This window comes from Macrotis lagotis, chromosome X (genome assembly GCF_037893015.1).
Source record: "Macrotis lagotis isolate mMagLag1 chromosome X, bilby.v1.9.chrom.fasta, whole genome shotgun sequence".
Classification (NCBI taxonomy): domain Eukaryota; kingdom Metazoa; phylum Chordata; class Mammalia; order Peramelemorphia; family Peramelidae; genus Macrotis; species Macrotis lagotis.
This window is the reverse complement of record NC_133666.1, coordinates 52809439-52818323: the sequence shown is the minus strand read 5'-3', so window position 1 is coordinate 52818323 and position 8885 is coordinate 52809439.

The following is an 8885-nucleotide window of genomic DNA, read 5'->3' as shown; positions in this document are numbered from 1 at the left end:
TTCTCCAAGCCAAAGCTTGTGTACACTGAGCTTCAGCTGGGGGGCATCCTTTCATACATCTTTTCCCACAAATTGGATTGGACAAGGGATAAGAGCGGCTAACAAAAAAAAAATGAAAGAAAAGTAAGGAGGTTCATTGGTTGATGATTCAGATACCAACAACAACAATTCATTTAGAAGAAGAAATCGGAATCATTTAAGATCAGGCTAAAATGCAGTTTTAGTTGATATCCAGGAGCAATTATTCGAAAATGTAGCCATTTTAACTTTGAAAGATGGTGGCTATGATTGAAATGGGAAACTTTGTTTATAAAGTATTTTCTTTTACCCATGGATAGTCCTAGACTTAGGGATCCTACTTACTTAAAGAGCTACGTTGGTGTTCCCAGCAAACCATCTGTAAGCTGAGCACATTTTAAATGGTGATTGAAACAGTGGATTTTTGAGTTTGGTTCTGGCTTGACACTCACTTTTGTCAAGAGTTTATGTTCTTTCCCTTTTCTTTTTAGCAGAGGAAATAAGCACAAAAAAGAGTATTTTCCAAAAATGGAGACTAGGGTACATCTGCTTGGAATTTTCTCGATAGTCATATAGTATTGTCAGGATTGTTGGCCCTTGAATGTCAACAGAAGTAGCTTCTTTGCACTTAGTAACAGTGGCCTCTCTGGGAGAAGAGGATGCCAGTGTGTTGGCAAGTACGGCTTTGTTAGCTTTTTTCCTTTCTTATCTCTCAGTTTGGCTTATAACCTTAACAAAACAGATAGGAATTTGTATTTTAAGAAATGAGTATAACATCTATGCATATTTATGCTCAGAATGATAACAGCACCTGAGAAAGCCAGTAGCAGAATTTCTAAATGTGATTGGCCTTTCATTAGAGACCTTTAGACACTGGCAACACTATTTTCTTGCTCAAGGCAAATCTAATGTGCTGTACAGAATGTCTTCATTTTTGTTATGTGACCAAGATTAGTATGTAACTGCTCACCTTCCCAAGATGGACTTGAAATGGTCAAAATTATAGAGATTCTGTTTGTAAAATGTCCTTTTAAAAAGAAATGAACAATAAGCTGTATTGAACTTGTCCAAACAAAATTCCTGTTTTGAGAGTCTGTACATTGCTTCCGACCCAGAGTGTGCCGCTGTCTGGCCATTTGCTCATGTCCTCTGATGGTATTGTCCTCTGATAATGCTCCATCTATAGGTGTCAGTTTCAATGTAGGTACATATTTTCCTTTGATGGCCATTATCCTGTCAAAAAGATACAGAGATACCACTCACAGTTGGAAATTAGATATTGCATGACAGCTTTATATGCACCAGCAAAGAACACTCTGTGTGTGTAGTATGTATGTATTTATGTGCGTGTGTGTGTGTGTGTGAGAGAGAGAGAGAGAGAGAGAGAGAGAGAGAGAGAGAGAGAGAGAAGGAAAGAAAGAGGAAAGCAGAGAGAGGGTAGGAAGGAGGGAAGGAGGGAAGGAGGAAGAGAAGTAGGGAAGGAGAGAGAGATGGGGGAGAGAGAATAAGTGAGTAGTTGGTGTCTCAGAAAAACACTTGACCTCAAGCAGCTACACTAAATGTATTATGAAAATGTAAAAGAAAACCAACTTGGCATTCCCAGCCATTCTAGGTATGCCGCAATTCACTTTCAAGATGTTTCATTGCCAGGGCTTTTTGAAAATTGCATATGCATGTATTCTGAAGACAACCCTGAGTGCTCTTTAAAGAAGTTAAACTTTCAATCATCCATTTCCAAGTTCTTTCAGTTGTTATTCTTTTTCCTCAATTTATAGTCCCTATTGGGTGGTCTCAATGTATAGCACTTTCTGTTTGTGTTTTGGAGATGAGTGATCTGTACAAAAATGTAATTCTTGCAGAAATAGTCCATTGTGGATTTCTATTAATGTTGTACACTTCATCAAACATCTCATATAAAAGAAGCTTAAATAATTTTATTAAATTAAAAATGGCATTGAAAAGCACCCCTGGTAATCTCTTATCAAATAATTACTTTATATTGTAATACAGATACTGATTCCTTCAACATGTCTATTCAGAGAAAGTTTATATATTTCCTGAAAATCAACTTCATTAAACAACTCCGAGAAGCACAATTTGCTTGAAACACTGAACTGCACATTTCCTAATAATGTATGTTCTCGTATGTTCCACTATGTATTTTTCTTCCTTATCTTCTATCTGAAGTTCTATTTTCAACCCCTCCACCCTGTGTATTTGATCATTTCTTCAAGTCCCTTGGCTGAACCAATCTCTTTTCATGCAGAGGATAAAAAGAGAAGAACTTCAAAGTAGGTTCAGGTAATTAACAGCTGAGGGGAATAGAATCTAAACCACAGGCCCTGCTTTGCACCCAGGTCTGCTCCCGGAGCCAGCCGGCAAGGGAGCGCCTATTCCCTGTAGCATCCAAACCTGCTTCCTCTGAACAGCTTGTCCAGGCCGCCAGTTAGCACATCTGCATTTCAAACACCATGTCTCTGGCATTAATTATTAATTAGCCTACAGTCACCCCAGAGGATTCAAGTTCCAGTCTGCACATACTTATTCATTGACCTCTATCTTAGTTTTTGTTGGAAAAAAAAAGCTAGAATACTTAATAATTTCCTTTCTCTCAGACCCTCTGTTCCAGCTTCATAGAAGGGAAACAGTATATTTTCATAGTTGGAAATATAAGCCACAGGGTTATACCCAAATTTATTTAGAATAAAATGCTCAGCCAAAAGTTGATGGTGATGGGAGGGGGGAATTGCAGATGGAGAAACTTGCAGAATGATTTATAGGCAATATTGAGTATGTGAAAGTATTTTTATACTTAAGGAATTACTTTACTGTGGCATCTCCAAACTGGAAGATAAGATGATGAGATAAAACCAAATGTCCTTTAGTTCTCAGGAGAGTAACCACCACTCCAGAGCTTATAAAGATAACTACAACTCATTCATGGATCATTTATATGATCCACCAAACCAGGGTTGGCCATATTTGAAAGAAAAACATGGTGGACAGTTATCAGTAGCACCAAGTACGGAGAGTTTTTATCAACAGGATTGTTTCAAATAAAACCCAAATTAAGTCTTTTTAACCAGTAATCTGTAGTTAAATAATTGAATTTTTAAACTCAATGGCTATGCTACTTATGGCAAATCATTGCTTTTAAACAAAAGTAACTTGTATTTTGTGAATACTGTTCTATTTTCAAAGGGTTTTTTTCAACAACCTGATGGAGGAGGTAGTACAAATATCATTACAGATGAGGAAACAGGTTCAGAAAAGGTGAAACCACTTGTTTAAGGTCTGGCTTAAGAAGTCAGAGTGGATTTTGAACTCAGGTCTTCTCATTTGATGTACAATGTTTGCTAACTGATGGGCCTAAAACCCATTAGTGAGTTAGGGGGATGTCTGTCCCAGGCATGTAATGATTTTACCAGGTGGAATGATCAAATGAGAACAATTTATTCCAACTGCCATGAAGGCAGCTGAAGCAAACTCTGTCCAACACTTGGTTAGGCTTCAAAGATGCCAAGATCAGCTACTGCATTACGGGCCATCACAAGTCATCCTGACTTTTGTCCTGCCACTGGACTTTGATGACTCTGGAAGAGAGAGAGGCTGACTTTGCACAACTCTGCCTCTCTTAAATTCAATTCACATGAGAATGAAAACATCACCTCATGCTGTGATTGCTCTTAGAAATGAAGGACAAACAATAATTCAAATAATTCTGAGGACAAATGTTTTTCCTTTTTCTTCATTTTTGAAAACTCCATCCACATGAATGGTGGTTTTTACCTTCTTGGGAGCTGTAGCCCCTGGTAATGTGGAAACTTCATACTAGAGACTCTGCCAGTGCTAAGGAATTCTATTCCTATTCCTGTCCCCTTACCAATGGAAGTGTTGCTGTCATTCCATTCTAGCTACTGAAGATGTAGCCAGATGGTTCCTGCTGAAGCCTCATGGGAACTTTCCCCTTCCCATGATACTCTGTGGAAGCCATGGCCCCCAAAACTCCAGCTTCTGAAAGAATACCCATAGAACAAGAGGAGGGGGAGAACTTGTTCTGCTTGCTTGAGCTGGGAAAGATGAGTTTGAACTTAGAACTCAGCATTTTTTCCATAGGCATCGTGGTATGTGACTAAAAAGCTATTCTTGAAATCATTGAGACACAGGTTTGAATCCTTCCTCCCACACATACTAGTTCTGTAACCCTGGGCAAGTCACTTAACCACTCTGTGCCTCAGTTTTCTCATCTGTGAAATTAGCATGATGATAATAGCACCTGCCTCACAAAAATTGTAGGGAGAATTAAATTTAAAGTGCTTTGTAAATCTTAAGGTGTGATATGATTAAATGGGAATTATCATAATACCTTGCATTATAGAAATATGATGCCACATGATGGTTATATTTTAGACATACCAGAATTATGTGATTAGAATTATAGAGAAGTGCCAGAAGTGGCAAGTCTTTTTTTAAATAATAGTATTTTATTATTTTAATTACATGTAAGGATAGTTTTCAACAATCATTATTTAAGGTTTGACTTCTACATTTTCCCCCTCCTCAAGGCAGAAAGAAACCTGATATAGATTATACATGCACAATCGTATTGAACATATTTCCACATTAGTCATATTGTAAAAGAAGAATCAGAACAAAAGGGAAAAACCACCAGAAAGAAAAAGTAATTAAAAAAAGTGGCAATAGTATGCTTTGATCTGCCTTCACACTCTAGTCTCTGAATGTGGATGGTATTTTCTATCCAGAATTGTCTTGGATCATTGCATTGCTGAGAAGAGCTAAGTCTATCATAGGTGATCACAACTCAATGTTCGTTGACAATGATTTGTCTCCTGGTTCTGCTCACTTCCCTCAGCATCAGTTCTTGTAAGTCTAGGTTTTTCTAAATTTTACCTGCTTACAGAACAATAATATTCCATCAGATTCATATACCATAACTTGTTCAGTCATCTCCCAATTGATGGGCATCCCCTCAGTTTTCAATTCTTTGCCACCACAAAAAGATGGCAGGTGTTTTAATGGATAAAGAGAGATGTCGATTCTAGAAACTCTAGACTGGTAAACTCGACATTGATGATCCTGATAAAGGTCCTCATGACTTTGGATCGGGTGGTCAACTGGGCTGATGGAAGGAGTGCTTACAGTGAAGAGAACACAGAGAATATTATTAAACAGATAGTGTATGAGCCCTTTGATGAAAGATTAATAACCAGTAAGAGCTAACCAGTCATATCTAACTAAACACTATTCCTTTTTGGACCATGTACTCTTTGGTGGGTGGAGATCAGTGAAGTACTTTTAAAAGTCTCATGATGACTGTATGGACAAGTTGGAGAAATGTGACCGACAGCTAGAAAGTACATCGAGGCCACTAAGAATCAGTTGAACAACTGTCCCCAAAGAGTATTGATCAATGGGTTGATGTTGATTTTGATTTTAAATCTGGATGGTGTTTCTAATGGTATGCTTGCTACAATGTCATCATTGCTGGATAGCCTGGTGAATTTATGGTCAGGAAAACAGGTTTGGATGTTGTCATTTGCTAGTTGACTGGCAATCACCAAGTCTCATCATACTGCAAGTCTCAGTTTCTTTATCTCTTTAATGGGGCTAATACCTGTAGTATATCGACATCTCAGGCCTGTTGTAATCTTCAGATAAGATGATGTCTTTAAAGTGTCTGGCATAGTTGTCTCATTGAAATCAACATATAGCATTTTTCTAATCTCCTTGGTTACTACATGATTCCAAAAAGGAAATGAGTTTAATTTGGCGTGACTGACTACCATTATATGTCTATTGTTATTGTTATTATGATCCTTATTATCATGATTTTGTCCTCATTTTTTTATGGAGTTCAGATAGAAATCGTCCTAGGACAAATTACTATCTTAATATTCTCTTATAGTTAATATTCTATAGACTCTTGTAGAGGGATGTACAATAACTACTTTTTTTCTAGTTGAATAAAATATTAGCATGTAATTGTTTCTTCTTGGGATTTACTGAAAATGTCTTTGCTCAGGAACCAGGAGCAGGCAAGATAATAAATAATAGTATTGATATGGACCTTACTGTCCAAAATGTGCCTTCCGCTTTGTAAGCATCTCCTACACGTTCTTTCCCCTATTAGTAAACCCCTTGAGGGCAAAGACTGTTTATGTGTTTTTTTCCCTTTCTTTGTTTCCCCAACACTTTAGCACAATGCTTTGCACATAGAAAATATGTAATAAATATTTGTTGATTGGTAGTTTTATTAACTATATTCTTGAATGATTTTGATTTTATTTGCATTTTGAAAGCTTTTGGTTTTGTGTAGTTTGGAGATTATGACTTTTTGGGTTGTATCATTTATTTGAGATGCTCATAAATTTTATGCATCATTGTAATGCCCAGTAACTGTAACAATATGATCAGTGATAATGTTCCAGTTCCCATATAGTTTAATGGTAGAGTTCTTGAGGCCATATTTTTTGTGTATATTTATGGAATAGGAACTTGTCATCTGTTGATCCATCAAAAATAAGAAGTTTCACAAGAATGTTTCCATCTACCAGATTGTGTCTTGCTAGGTATTTGATAAGTCCTAGATTTTTTGTTAACTTAAAGATTTTATTTATTTTGAGTTTTACAATTTTGCCCTTAATCTTACTCCCTCCCCCCCCCCCCACAGAAGGCAATTTGCCAGTCTTTACATTGTTTCCTTGTTGTACATTGATCCAAATTGAATGTGATGAGAGAGAAATCATATCTTAAGAAACATAAAGTATAAGAGATAACATGATCAGACAATAAGATATCAGGTTTTTTTCCTAAATTAAAGTGAATAGTCCTTGGTCTTTGTTCAAACTCCACAGTTCTTTCTATGGATACAGATGGTATTCTCCATTGCAGACAGTCCCAAATTTCCCTGATTGTTACACTGATGGAATGAGTGAGTCCATCAAGGTTGATCATAACCCCCATGTTGAGCGTTTTTTTGGTTCTACTCATCTCACTCAGCATCAGTTCATGCAAATCCCTCTAGGGTTCCCTGAATTCCCATCCCTCCTGGTTTCTAATAGAACAATAGTGTTCCATGACATACATATACCACAGTTTGCTAAGCCATTCCCCAGTTGAAGGTAAGTCCTAGATTTTTGTAGCTGCAGTGATGAAAACAGTTTCAATCAATTCTTTACATAATAATCTCCTTTGACCAATAAATCTAGGTACCTTAAGGATACCTTCTCTAATTTCTGATGGTGAAGATCTTTTGAATTTCCCCTATAAATTTCTATTTGTATCTGTAAATCCACATGACTTAGCCATTTTTTTGAAGCTTCTTTGTTGATGTATTGTTGGTTAAGTTCATATTAGTGTTAACCACAAAGGGCCTTTTGATACTTTGGTTCTTAGTACATAGACTTCATCTGGAGATAACCTACTTTTGGTTACATTTGACAAGTCCCATAGTATATTCCTCTTGACAGTCTTTACTATTGTTTGCTACAAAAATATTTCTGTAGGGTTTTGGTGTACTAATCATGGCTTCTAAGAATGTCTTTGTCTTGCCTTCTTGTCTTAGAGCATTAAGGGGCACCACTCATTCCACTAGTCAGTCTTTGGCTGGGTTTTGGCTAGGTCTCCCATGTAACCCTATGCTGCTTTTCTTGTTTCTTGGACTCTTGGGAGCAGTTGCATCATGCTGATGGACTTGCTAACCCAGTTAATGGTATTGTCAAAGTTCAATTCACCATTGTACCAGAGTTTTTGCCTGGCTTTCGCAGCTACCATAATAGTCTCAGGGGGCATACATTCCCTACAGAATGCCATGTTGGTTGCCATTTATCTCCTTTGAAGTCACTCTTCTTCTCTGTGGCATGCAGAATGGGTTGAATTTAGAGGAAATTCTTCTTGTTGCTGTTGTTCTCACCCTTTCCTGTTCAATAGTTTAATCAGTGACTTCATTAAATATGCAAAGGCTTACTTAGAAGATACTAAATGATAAAAATTTGAGAGGGCCAGAAGATCCTCTTTAGGCTAGCTAGGAGCAATTGTTTATATTTTTTAATTAAGTTACAGGTTCATTTATTCAGTGATCATTTATTTGATAAATGGTTATTAAGCCACTACTGTGGATAGAACATTTCATTAGGTGCTGGAGGTGATACAAAGTTCAGATAAAATTCCCTCCTTCCTTTAAGGAGTTTTCCCTTTCATCAACAACATTACTGGGCAGAGGAGGGGGGTGCTATAGTATATGGCATAGGATGCTGGACTTGGAATCTGAAAAACCAGGATTCAAAGTCTACTTCTGATATTTAAGAACTGTGATCCTGGGCAAGTCACTTAACCTCCGTGAGCTTCGGTTTTCTCTTCTGTAAAATGGGGAGGATAATAACACTAGTAGTACTGACCTTCCAGGGCTATGTTATGTAGCTGCAGTAAGATCCTGTCTGAAAATGCCTTGTAAATTTTCCATTGATATATATGGGTTAGTTATATGAGATATTATACAATGGAGCAATACAGAAATCCCCCTGAAAGGGATAAAACCGAGCGAAATTACTTTCTTTCTTTTCTGAAGTGACTTTGATAAGGTGAAAAAACTCCACTATTACATGGGATAGATTGAGTTTGCTTGGATTGGTTCTTGGGACTCAGAGGAAGCTTGATGAGGGGAACCAGCTATTATGGGGAACCATTGCAGGGCTGCAAGCTTGGGAGTTTAGGCTCGTGCTGGTGTTGGCTCTAGGCAGGGAAGGAGGCAAGAATAAATAAGGTATGAGGCTTGAGGCTGGCCTAATGACTTCTCTGAAATGGTAAGGTCTTTCTGGGACTAGCATGGACTAGCACATGGAATGACC